The sequence below is a fragment of the Schistocerca serialis genome, unplaced genomic scaffold (genome assembly GCF_023864345.2).
Source record: "Schistocerca serialis cubense isolate TAMUIC-IGC-003099 unplaced genomic scaffold, iqSchSeri2.2 HiC_scaffold_1352, whole genome shotgun sequence".
Lineage (NCBI taxonomy): Eukaryota > Metazoa > Arthropoda > Insecta > Orthoptera > Acrididae > Schistocerca > Schistocerca serialis.
This window is the reverse complement of record NW_026047572.1, coordinates 1,657,516-1,671,616: the sequence shown is the minus strand read 5'-3', so window position 1 is coordinate 1,671,616 and position 14,101 is coordinate 1,657,516.

The window sequence follows — 14,101 nt, the reverse complement described above, 5'->3', positions numbered from 1 at the left end:
TCGCCGGATGACGAGGCATTTGGCTACCTTATAAGCGTCATAGTTACTGCAGCCAGCTGCTCCCCCTTCTTTGAATCCTTCCTCCCTTTAAATCGTACTGTGGTCAGTCCTGCAGCAGCAATACGCCACCACCTGTCCATGTTACCGTTGTCTGAGTTACTTTAACAACGATTTCCTCGAGTTTTAAAATAAATTTCGCCGAGTGACGAGGCATTTGGCTACCTTAAGAGAGTCATAGTTACTGCAGCCAGCTGCTCCCCCTTCTTTGAATCTTTCCTCCCTTTAAATCGTACTGTGGTCAGTCCTGCAGAGCGATACGCCACCACCTGTGCATGTTACCGTTGTCTGATTTACTTCAACGACGATTTCCTCGCGTTTTCAAATAAATTTCGCCGAGTGACGAGGCATTTGGCTACCTTAAGAGCGTCATAGTTACTGCAGGCAGCTGCTCCCCCTTCTTTGAATCTTTCCTCCCTTTAAATCGTACTGTGGCCAGTCCTGCAGAAGCGATACGCCACCACCTGTCCATGTTACCGTTGTCTGAGTTACTTCAACGACGATTTCCTCGAGTTTTCAAATAAATTTCGCCGAGTGACGAGGCACTTGGCTACCTTAAGAGAGTCATAGTTGCTGCTGCCAGCTGCTCGACCAACTTTCTTTCTTTCCACTCTTTAATTATTACTGTGGTCAGTCCTGCAGGAGCAATATGCCACTACATGTAAACCTTAACGTTGTCTGAGCTACCTTAACGAAAATATCCTCGAGTTTTCAAAAAAAAAATTACATGGTGACGAGGCATTTGGCTACCTTAAGGGAGTCATAGTACCCCTGCCTGCTGCTCCCACTTTTCTAAGCCCATTCTCTCTATCATTCTTGCTATGGCTGTCCTACAGAATTGATGTGCCCCTATATGTCCACGTTAACGTCGTCTCTGTTACTCCCACTACGAGTCTCTCGAGTTAGCAAATGTACCTCGCCGGATGACGAGGCATTTGGCTACCTTATAAGCGTCATAGTTACAGCAGCCAGCTGCTCCCCCTTCTTTGAATCCTTCCTCCCTTTAAATCGTACTGTGTACAGTCCTGCAGAAGCGATACGCCACCACCTGTCCATGTTACCGTTGTCTGAGTTACTTCAACAACGATTTCCTCGAGTTTTAAAATAAATTTCGCCGAGTGACGAGGCATTTGGCTACCTTAAGAGAGTCATAGTTACTGCAGCCAGCTGCTCCCCCTTCTTTGAATCTTTCCTCCCTTTAAATCGTACTGTGGTCAGTCCTGCAGAGCGATACGCCACCACCTGTGCATGTTACCGTTGTCTGATTTACTTCAACGACGATTTCCTCGCGTTTTCAAATAAATTTCGCCGAGTGACGAGGCATTTGGCTACCTTAAGAGCGTCATAGTTACTGCAGGCAGCTGCTCCCCCTTCTTTGAATCTTTCCTCCCTTTAAATCGTACTGTGGTCAGTCCTGCAGAAGCGATACGCCACCACCTGTCCATGTTACCGTTGTCTGAGTTACTTCAACAAAGATTTCCTCGAGTTTTCAAATAAATTTCTCCGAGTGACGAGGCATTTGGCTACCTTAAGAGAGTCATAGTTACTGTTGCCAGCTGCTCGACCTACCTTCTTTCTTTCCACTCTTTAATTATTACTGTGGTCAGTCCTGCAGGAGCAATATGCCACTACATGTAAACCTTAACGTTGTATGAGCTACCTTATCGAAGATATCCTCGAGTTTTCAACAAAAAATTTCACATGGTGACGATTCATTTGGCTACCTTAAGAGAGTCATAGTACTCCTGCCTGCAGCTCCCACTTTTCTAAGCCCATTCTCTCTATCATTCTTGGTATGGCCTGTCCTATGGAACCGATGTGCCACTGTATGTCCACGTTAACGTCGTCACTGTTACTCCCACTACGAGTCTCTCGAGTTAGCATATGTACCTCGCCGGATGACGAGGCATTTGGCTACCTTATAAGCGTCATAGTTACTGCAGCCAGCTGCTCCCCCTTCTTTGAATCCTTCCTCCCTTTAAATCGTACTGTGGTCAGTCCTGCAGAAGCAATACGCCACCACCTGTCCATGTTACCGTTGTCTGAGTTACTTTAACAACGATTTCCTCGAGTTTTAAAATAAATTTCGCCGAGTGACGAGGCATTTGGCTACCTTAAGAGAGTCATAGTTACTGCAGCCAGCTGCTCCCCCTTCTTTGAATCTTTCCTCCCTTTAAATCGTACTGTGGTCAGTCCTGCAGAGCGATACGCCACCACCTGTGCATGTTACCGTTGTCTGATTTACTTCAACGACGATTTCCTCGCGTTTTCAAATAAATTTCGCCGAGTGACGAGGCATTTGGCTACCTTAAGAGCGTCATAGTTACTGCAGGCAGCTGCTCCCCCTTCTTTGAATCTTTCCTCCCTTTAAATCGTACTGTGGCCAGTCCTGCAGAAGCGATACGCCACCACCTGTCCATGTTACCGTTGTCTGAGTTACTTCAACGACGATTTCCTCGAGTTTTCAAATAAATTTCGCCGAGTGACGAGGCACTTGGCTACCTTAAGAGAGTCATAGTTGCTGCTGCCAGCTGCTCGACCAACTTTCTTTCTTTCCACTCTTTAATTATTACTGTGGTCAGTCCTGCAGGAGCAATATGCCACTACATGTAAACCTTAACGTTGTCTGAGCTACCTTAACGAAAATATCCTCGAGTTTTCAAAAAAAAAATTACATGGTGACGAGGCATTTGGCTACCTTAAGGGAGTCATAGTACCCCTGCCTGCTGCTCCCACTTTTCTAAGCCCATTCTCTCTATCATTCTTGCTATGGCTGTCCTACAGAATTGATGTGCCCCTATATGTCCACGTTAACGTCGTCTCTGTTACTCCCACTACGAGTCTCTCGAGTTAGCAAATGTACCTCGCCGGATGACGAGGCATTTGGCTACCTTATAAGCGTCATAGTTACAGCAGCCAGCTGCTCCCCCTTCTTTGAATCCTTCCTCCCTTTAAATCGTACTGTGTACAGTCCTGCAGAAGCGATACGCCACCACCTGTCCATGTTACCGTTGTCTGAGTTACTTCAACAACGATTTCCTCGAGTTTTAAAATAAATTTCGCCGAGTGACGAGGCATTTGGCTACCTTAAGAGAGTCATAGTTACTGCAGCCAGCTGCTCCCCCTTCTTTGAATCTTTCCTCCCTTTAAATCGTACTGTGGTCAGTCCTGCACAGCGATACGCCACCACCTGTGCATGTTACCGTTGTCTGATTTACTTCAACGACGATTTCCTCGCGTTTTCAAATAAATTTCGCCGAGTGACGAGGCATTTGGCTACCTTAAGAGCGTCATAGTTACTGCAGGCAGCTGCTCCCCCTTCTTTGAATCTTTCCTCCCTTTAAATCGTACTGTGGTCAGTCCTGCAGAAGCGATACGCCACCACCTGTCCATGTTACCGTTGTCTGAGTTACTTCAACAAAGATTTCCTCGAGTTTTCAAATAAATTTCTCCGAGTGACGAGGCATTTGGCTACCTTAAGAGAGTCATAGTTACTGTTGCCAGCTGCTCGACCTACCTTCTTTCTTTCCATTCTTTAATTATTACTGTGGTCAGTCCTGCAGGAGCAATATGCCACTACATGTAAACCTTAACGTTGTATGAGCTACCTTATCGAAGATATCCTCGAGTTTTCAACAAAAAATTTCACATGGTGACGATTCATTTGGCTACCTTAAGAGAGTCATAGTACTCCTGCCTGCAGCTCCCACTTTTCTAAGCCCATTCTCTCTATCATTCTTGGTATGGCCTGTCCTATGGAACCGATGTGCCACTGTATGTCCACGTTAACGTCGTCACTGTTACTCCCACTACGAGTCTCTCGAGTTAGCATATGTACCTCGCCGGATGACGAGGCATTTGGCTACCTTATAAGCGTCATAGTTACTGCAGCCAGCTGCTCCCCCTTCTTTGAATCCTTCCTCCCTTTAAATCGTACTGTGGTCAGTCCTGCAGAAGCAATACGCCACCACCTGTCCATGTTACCGTTGTCTGAGTTACTTTAACAACGATTTCCTCGAGTTTTAAAATAAATTTCGCCGAGTGACGAGGCATTTGGCTACCTTAAGAGAGTCATAGTTACTGCAGCCAGCTGCTCCCCCTTCTTTGAATCTTTCCTCCCTTTAAATCGTACTGTGGTCAGTCCTGCAGAGCGATACGCCACCACCTGTGCATGTTACCGTTGTCTGATTTACTTCAACGACGATTTCCTCGCGTTTTCAAATAAATTTCGCCGAGTGACGAGGCATTTGGCTACCTTAAGAGCGTCATAGTTACTGCAGGCAGCTGCTCCCCCTTCTTTGAATCTTTCCTCCCTTTAAATCGTACTGTGGCCAGTCCTGCAGAAGCGATACGCCACCACCTGTCCATGTTACCGTTGTCTGAGTTACTTCAACGACGATTTCCTCGAGTTTTCAAATAAATTTCGCCGAGTGACGAGGCACTTGGCTACCTTAAGAGAGTCATAGTTGCTGCTGCCAGCTGCTCGACCAACTTTCTTTCTTTCCACTCTTTAATTATTACTGTGGTCAGTCCTGCAGGAGCAATATGCCACTACATGTAAACCTTAACGTTGTCTGAGCTACCTTAACGAAAATATCCTCGAGTTTTCAAAAAAAAAATTACATGGTGACGAGGCATTTGGCTACCTTAAGGGAGTCATAGTACCCCTGCCTGCTGCTCCCACTTTTCTAAGCCCATTCTCTCTATCATTCTTGCTATGGCTGTCCTACAGAATTGATGTGCCCCTATATGTCCACGTTAACGTCGTCTCTGTTACTCCCACTACGAGTCTCTCGAGTTAGCAAATGTACCTCGCCGGATGACGAGGCATTTGGCTACCTTATAAGCGTCATAGTTACAGCAGCCAGCTGCTCCCCCTTCTTTGAATCCTTCCTCCCTTTAAATCGTACTGTGTACAGTCCTGCAGAAGCGATACGCCACCACCTGTCCATGTTACCGTTGTCTGAGTTACTTCAACAACGATTTCCTCGAGTTTTAAAATAAATTTCGCCGAGTGACGAGGCATTTGGCTACCTTAAGAGAGTCATAGTTACTGCAGCCAGCTGCTCCCCCTTCTTTGAATCTTTCCTCCCTTTAAATCGTACTGTGGTCAGTCCTGCAGAGCGATACGCCACCACCTGTGCATGTTACCGTTGTCTGATTTACTTCAACGACGATTTCCTCGCGTTTTCAAATAAATTTCGCCGAGTGACGAGGCATTTGGCTACCTTAAGAGCGTCATAGTTACTGCAGGCAGCTGCTCCCCCTTCTTTGAATCTTTCCTCCCTTTAAATCGTACTGTGGTCAGTCCTGCAGAAGCGATACGCCACCACCTGTCCATGTTACCGTTGTCTGAGTTACTTCAACAAAGATTTCCTCGAGTTTTCAAATAAATTTCTCCGAGTGACGAGGCATTTGGCTACCTTAAGAGAGTCATAGTTACTGTTGCCAGCTGCTCGACCTACCTTCTTTCTTTCCACTCTTTAATTATTACTGTGGTCAGTCCTGCAGGAGCAATATGCCACTACATGTAAACCTTAACGTTGTATGAGCTACCTTATCGAAGATATCCTCGAGTTTTCAACAAAAAATTTCACATGGTGACGATTCATTTGGCTACCTTAAGAGAGTCATAGTACTCCTGCCTGCAGCTCCCACTTTTCTAAGCCCATTCTCTCTATCATTCTTGGTATGGCCTGTCCTATGGAACCGATGTGCCACTGTATGTCCACGTTAACGTCGTCACTGTTACTCCCACTACGAGTCTCTCGAGTTAGCATATGTACCTCGCCGGATGACGAGGCATTTGGCTACCTTATAAGCGTCATAGTTACTGCAGCCAGCTGCTCCCCCTTCTTTGAATCCTTCCTCCCTTTAAATCGTACTGTGGTCAGTCCTGCAGCAGCAATACGCCACCACCTGTCCATGTTACCGTTGTCTGAGTTACTTTAACAACGATTTCCTCGAGTTTTAAAATAAATTTCGCCGAGTGACGAGGCATTTGGCTACCTTAAGAGAGTCATAGTTACTGCAGCCAGCTGCTCCCCCTTCTTTGAATCTTTCCTCCCTTTAAATCGTACTGTGGTCAGTCCTGCAGAGCGATACGCCACCACCTGTGCATGTTACCGTTGTCTGATTTACTTCAACGACGATTTCCTCGCGTTTTCAAATAAATTTCGCCGAGTGACGAGGCATTTGGCTACCTTAAGAGCGTCATAGTTACTGCAGGCAGCTGCTCCCCCTTCTTTGAATCTTTCCTCCCTTTAAATCGTACTGTGGCCAGTCCTGCAGAAGCGATACGCCACCACCTGTCCATGTTACCGTTGTCTGAGTTACTTCAACGACGATTTCCTCGAGTTTTCAAATAAATTTCTCCGAGTGACGAGGCACTTGGCTACCTTAAGAGAGTCATAGTTGCTGCTGCCAGCTGCTCGACCAACTTTCTTTCTTTCCACTCTTTAATTATTACTGTGGTCAGTCCTGCAGGAGCAATATGCCACTACATGTAAACCTTAACGTTGTCTGAGCTACCTTAACGAAAATATCCTCGAGTTTTCAAAAAAAAAATTACATCGTGACGAGGCATTTGGCTACCTTAAGGGAGTCATAGTACCCCTGCCTGCTGCTCCCACTTTTCTAAGCCCATTCTCTCTATCATTCTTGCTATGGCTGTCCTACAGAATTGATGTGCCCCTATATGTCCACGTTAACGTCGTCCCTGTTACTCCCACTACGAGTCTCTCGCGTTAGCAAATGTACCTCGCCGGATGACGAGGCATTTGGCTACCTTATAAGCGTCATAGTTACAGCAGCCAGCTGCTCCCCCTTCTTTGAATCCTTCCTCCCTTTAAATCGTACTGTGTACAGTCCTGCAGAAGCGATACGCCACCACCTGTCCATGTTACCGTTGTCTGAGTTACTTCAACAACGATTTCCTCGAGTTTTAAAATAAATTTCGCCGAGTGACGAGGCATTTGGCTACCTTAAGAGAGTCATAGTTACTGCAGCCAGCTGCTCCCCCTTCTTTGAATCTTTCCTCCCTTTAAATCGTACTGTGGTCAGTCCTGCAGAGCGATACGCCACCACCTGTGCATGTTACCGTTGTCTGATTTACTTCAACGACGATTTCCTCGCGTTTTCAAATAAATTTCGCCGAGTGACGAGGCATTTGGCTACCTTAAGAGCGTCATAGTTACTGCAGGCAGCTGCTCCCCCTTCTTTGAATCTTTCCTCCCTTTAAATCGTACTGTGGTCAGTCCTGCAGAAGCGATACGCCACCACCTGTCCATGTTACCGTTGTCTGAGTTACTTCAACAAAGATTTCCTCGAGTTTTCAAATAAATTTCTCCGAGTGACGAGGCATTTGGCTACCTTAAGAGAGTCATAGTTACTGTTGCCAGCTGCTCGACCTACCTTCTTTCTTTCCACTCTTTAATTATTACTGTGGTCAGTCCTGCAGGAGCAATATGCCACTACATGTAAACCTTAACGTTGTATGAGCTACCTTATCGAAGATATCCTCGAGTTTTCAACAAAAAATTTCACATGGTGACGATTCATTTGGCTACCTTAAGAGAGTCATAGTACTCCTGCCTGCAGCTCCCACTTTTCTAAGCCCATTCTCTCTATCATTCTTGGTATGGCCTGTCCTATGGAACCGATGTGCCACTGTATGTCCACGTTAACGTCGTCACTGTTACTCCCACTACGAGTCTCTCGAGTTAGCATATGTACCTCGCCGGATGACGAGGCATTTGGCTACCTTATAAGCGTCATAGTTACTGCAGCCAGCTGCTCCCCCTTCTTTGAATCCTTCCTCCCTTTAAATCGTACTGTGGTCAGTCCTGCAGAAGCAATACGCCACCACCTGTCCATGTTACCGTTGTCTGAGTTACTTTAACAACGATTTCCTCGAGTTTTAAAATAAATTTCGCCGAGTGACGAGGCATTTGGCTACCTTAAGAGAGTCATAGTTACTGCAGCCAGCTGCTCCCCCTTCTTTGAATCTTTCCTCCCTTTAAATCGTACTGTGGTCAGTCCTGCAGAGCGATACGCCACCACCTGTGCATGTTACCGTTGTCTGATTTACTTCAACGACGATTTCCTCGCGTTTTCAAATAAATTTCGCCGAGTGACGAGGCATTTGGCTACCTTAAGAGCGTCATAGTTACTGCAGGCAGCTGCTCCCCCTTCTTTGAATCTTTCCTCCCTTTAAATCGTACTGTGGCCAGTCCTGCAGAAGCGATACGCCACCACCTGTCCATGTTACCGTTGTCTGAGTTACTTCAACGACGATTTCCTCGAGTTTTCAAATAAATTTCGCCGAGTGACGAGGCACTTGGCTACGTTAAGAGAGTCATAGTTGCTGCTGCCAGCTGCTCGACCAACTTTCTTTCTTTCCACTCTTTAATTATTACTGTGGTCAGTCCTGCAGGAGCAATATGCCACTACATGTAAACCTTAACGTTGTCTGAGCTACCTTAACGAAAATATCCTCGAGTTTTCAAAAAAAAAACTAACATGGTGACGAGGCATTTGGCTACCTTAAGGGAGTCATAGTACCCCTGCCTGCTGCTCCCACTTTTCTAAGCCCATTCTCTCTATCATTCTTGCTATGGCTGTCCTACAGAATTGATGTGCCCCTATATGTCCACGTTAACGTCGTCTCTGTTACTCCCACTACGAGTCTCTCGAGTTAGCAAATGTACCTCGCCGGATGACGAGGCATTTGGCTACCTTATAAGCGTCATAGTTACAGCAGCCAGCTGCTCCCCCTTCTTTGAATCCTTCCTCCCTTTAAATCGTACTGTGTACAGTCCTGCAGAAGCGATACGCCACCACCTGTCCATGTTACCGTTGTCTGAGTTACTTCAACAACGATTTCCTCGAGTTTTAAAATAAATTTCGCCGAGTGACGAGGCATTTGGCTACCTTAAGAGAGTCATAGTTACTGCAGCCAGCTGCTCCCCCTTCTTTGAATCTTTCCTCCCTTTAAATCGTACTGTGGTCAGTCCTGCAGAGCGATACGCCACCACCTGTGCATGTTACCGTTGTCTGATTTACTTCAACGACGATTTCCTCGCGTTTTCAAATAAATTTCGCCGAGTGACGAGGCATTTGGCTACCTTAAGAGCGTCATAGTTACTGCAGGCAGCTGCTCCCCCTTCTTTGAATCTTTCCTCCCTTTAAATCGTACTGTGGTCAGTCCTGCAGAAGCGATACGCCACCACCTGTCCATGTTACCGTTGTCTGAGTTACTTCAACAAAGATTTCCTCGAGTTTTCAAATAAATTTCTCCGAGTGACGAGGCATTTGGCTACCTTAAGAGAGTCATAGTTACTGTTGCCAGCTGCTCGACCTACCTTCTTTCTTTCCACTCTTTAATTATTACTGTGGTCAGTCCTGCAGGAGCAATATGCCACTACATGTAAACCTTAACGTTGTATGAGCTACCTTATCGAAGATATCCTCGAGTTTTCAAAAAAAAATTTCACATGGTGCCGATTCATTTGGCTACCTTAAGAGAGTCATAGTACTCCTGCCTGCAGCTCCCACTTTTCTAAGCCCATTCTCTCTATCATTCTTGGTATGGCCTGTCCTATGGAACCGATGTGCCACTGTATGTCCACGTTAACGTCGTCACTGTTACTCCCACTACGAGTCTCTCGAGTTAGCATATGTACCTCGCCGGATGACGAGGCATTTGGCTACCTTATAAGCGTCATAGTTACTGCAGCCAGCTGCTCCCCCTTCTTTGAATCTTTCCTCCCTTTAAATCGTACTGTGGTCAGTCCTGCAGAAGCAATACGCCACCACCTGTCCATGTTACCGTTGTCTGAGTTACTTTAACAACGATTTCCTCGAGTTTTAAAATAAATTTCGCCGAGTGACGAGGCATTTGGCTACCTTAAGAGAGTCATAGTTACTGCAGCCAGCTGCTCCCCCTTCTTTGAATCTTTCCTCCCTTTAAATCGTACTGTGGTCAGTCCTGCAGAGCGATACGCCACCACCTGTGCATGTTACCGTTGTCTGATTTACTTCAACGACGATTTCCTCGCGTTTTCAAATAAATTTCGCCGAGTGACGAGGCATTTGGCTACCTTAAGAGCATCATAGTTACTGCAGGCAGCTGCTCCCCCTTCTTTGAATCTTTCCTCCCTTTAAATCGTACTGTGGCCAGTCCTGCAGAAGCGATACGCCACCACCTGTCCATGTTACCGTTGTCTGAGTTACTTCAACGACGATTTCCTCGAGTTTTCAAATAAATTTCGCCGAGTGACGAGGCACTTGGCTACCTTAAGAGAGTCATAGTTGCTGCTGCCAGCTGCTCGACCAACTTTCTTTCTTTCCACTCTTTAATTATTACTGTGGTCAGTCCTGCAGGAGCAATATGCCACTACATGTAAACCTTAACGTTGTCTGAGCTACCTTAACGAAAATATCCTCGAGTTTTCAAAAAAAAAAATTACATGGTGACGAGGCATTTGGCTACCTTAAGGGAGTCATAGTACCCCTGCCTGCTGCTCCCACTTTTCTAAGCCCATTCTCTCTATCATTCTTGCTATGGCTGTCCTACAGAATTGATGTGCCCCTATATGTCCACGTTAACGTCGTCTCTGTTACTCCCACTACGAGTCTCTCGAGTTAGCAAATGTACCTCGCCGGATGACGAGGCATTTGGCTACCTTATAAGCGTCATAGTTACAGCAGCCAGCTGCTCCCCCTTCTTTGAATCCTTCCTCCCTTTAAATCGTACTGTGTACAGTCCTGCAGAAGCGATACGCCACCACCTGTCCATGTTACCGTTGTCTGAGTTACTTCAACAACGATTTCCTCGAGTTTTAAAATAAATTTCGCCGAGTGAGAGGCATTTGGCTACCTTAAGAGAGTCATAGTTACTGCAGCCAGCTGCTCCCCCTTCTTTGAATCTTTCCTCCCTTTAAATCGTACTGTGGTCAGTCCTGCAGAGCGATACGCCACCACCTGTGCATGTTACCGTTGTCTGATTTACTTCAACGACGATTTCCTCGCGTTTTCAAATAAATTTCGCCGAGTGACGAGGCATTTGGCTACCTTAAGAGCGTCATAGTTACTGCAGGCAGCTGCTCCCCCTTCTTTGAATCTTTCCTCCCTTTAAATCGTACTGTGGTCAGTCCTGCAGAAGCGATACGCCACCACCTGTCCATGTTACCGTTGTCTGAGTTACTTCAACAAAGATTTCCTCGAGTTTTCAAATAAATTTCTCCGAGTGACGAGGCATTTGGCTACCTTAAGAGAGTCATAGTTACTGTTGCCAGCTGCTCGACCTACCTTCTTTCTTTCCACTCTTTAATTATTACTGTGGTCAGTCCTGCAGGAGCAATATGCCACTACATGTAAACCTTAACGTTGTATGAGCTACCTTATCGAAGATATCCTCGAGTTTTCAACAAAAAATTTCACATGGTGACGATTCATTTGGCTACCTTAAGAGAGTCATAGTACTCCTGCCTGCAGCTCCCACTTTTCTAAGCCCATTCTCTCTATCATTCTTGGTATGGCCTGTCCTATGGAACCGATGTGCCACTGTATGTCCACGTTAACGTCGTCACTGTTACTCCCACTACGAGTCTCTCGAGTTAGCAAATGTACCTCGCCGGATGACGAGGCATTTGGCTACCTTATAAGCGTCATAGTTACAGCAGCCAGCTGCTCCCCCTTCTTTGAATCCTTCCTCCCTTTAAATCGTACTGTGTACAGTCCTGCAGAAGCGATACGCCACCACCTGTCCATGTTACCGTTGTCTGAGTTACTTCAACAACGATTTCCTCGAGTTTTAAAATAAATTTCGCCGAGTGACGAGGCATTTGGCTACCTTAAGAGAGTCATAGTTACTGCAGCCAGCTGCTCCCCCTTCTTTGAATCTTTCCTCCCTTTAAATCGTACTGTGGTCAGTCCTGCAGAGCGATACGCCACCACCTGTGCATGTTACCGTTGTCTGATTTACTTCAACGACGATTTCCTCGCGTTTTCAAATAAATTTCGCCGAGTGACGAGGCATTTGGCTACCTTAAGAGCGTCATAGTTACTGCAGGCAGCTGCTCCCCCTTCTTTGAATCTTTCCTCCCTTTAAATCGTACTGTGGTCAGTCCTGCAGAAGCGATACGCCACCACCTGTCCATGTTACCGTTGTCTGAGTTACTTCAACAAAGATTTCCTCGAGTTTTCAAATAAATTTCTCCGAGTGACGAGGCATTTGGCTACCTTAAGAGAGTCATAGTTACTGTTGCCAGCTGCTCGACCTACCTTCTTTCTTTCCACTCTTTAATTATTACTGTGGTCAGTCCTGCAGGAGCAATATGCCACTACATGTAAACCTTAACGTTGTATGAGCTACCTTATCGAAGATATCCTCGAGTTTTCAACAAAAAATTTCACATGGTGACGATTCATTTGGCTACCTTAAGAGAGTCATAGTACTCCTGCCTGCAGCTCCCACTTTTCTAAGCCCATTCTCTCTATCATTCTTGGTATGGCCTGTCCTATGGAACCGATGTGGCACTGTATGTCCACGTTATCGTCGTCACTGTTACTCCCACTACGAGTCTCTCGAGTTAGCATATGTACCTCGCCGGATGACGAGGCATTTGGCTACCTTATAAGCGTCATAGTTACTGCAGCCAGCTGCTCCCCCTTCTTTGAATCCTTCCTCCCTTTAAATCGTACTGTGGTCAGTCCTGCAGAAGCAATACGCCACCACCTGTCCATGTTACCGTTGTCTGAGTTACTTTAACAACGATTTCCTCGAGTTTTGAAATAAATTTCGCCGAGTGACGAGGCATTTGGCTACCTTAAGAGAGTCATAGTTACTGCAGCCAGCTGCTCCCCCTTCTTTGAATCTTTCCTCCCTTTAAATCGTACTGTGGTCAGTCCTGCAGAGCGATACGCCACCACCTGTGCATGTTACCGTTGTCTGATTTACTTCAACGACGATTTCCTCGCGTTTTCAAATAAATTTCGCCGAGTGACGAGGCATTTGGCTACCTTAAGAGCGTCATAGTTACTGCAGGCAGCTGCTCCCCCTTCTTTGAATCTTTCCTCCCTTTAAATCGTACTGTGGCCAGTCCTGCAGAAGCGATACGCCACCACCTGTCCATGTTACCGTTGTCTGAGTTACTTCAACGACGATTTCCTCGAGTTTTCAAATAAATTTCGCCGAGTGACGAGGCATTTGGCTACCTTAAGAGAGTCATAGTTGCTGCTGCCAGCTGCTCGACCAACTTTCTTTCTTTCCACTCTTTAATTATTACTGTGGTCAGTCCTGCAGGAGCAATATGCCACTACATGTAAACCTTAACGTTGTCTGAGCTACCTTAACGAAAATATCCTCGAGTTTTCAAAAAAAAATTTACATGGTGACGAGGCATTTGGCTACCTTAAGGGAGTCATAGTACCCCTGCCTGCTGCTCCCACTTTTCTAAGCCCATTCTCTCTATCATTCTTGCTATGGCTGTCCTACAGAACCGATGTGCCACTATATGTCCACGTTAACGTCGTCTCTGTTACTCCCACTACGAGTCTCTCGAGTTAGCAAATGTACCTCGCCGGATGACGAGGCATTTGGCTACCTTATAAGCGTCATAGTTACAGCAGCCAGCTGCTCCCCCTTCTTTGAATCCTTCCTCCCTTTAAATCGTACTGTGTACAGTCCTGCAGAAGCGATACGCCACCACCTGTCCATGTTACCGTTGTCTGAGTTACTTCAACAACGATTTCCTCGAGTTTTAAAATAAATTTCGCCGAGTGACGAGGCATTTGGCTACCTTAAGAGCGTCATAGTTACTGCAGGCAGCTGCTCCCCCTTCTTTGAACCTTTCCTCCCTTTAAATCGTACTGTGGTCAGTCCTGCAGAAGCGATACGCCACCACCTGTCCATGTTACCGTTGTCTGAGTTACTTCAACAAAGATTTCCTCGAGTTTTCAAATAAATTTCTCCGAGTGACGAGGCATTTGGCTACCTTAAGAGAGTCATAGTTACTGTTGCCAGCTGCTCGACCTACCTTCT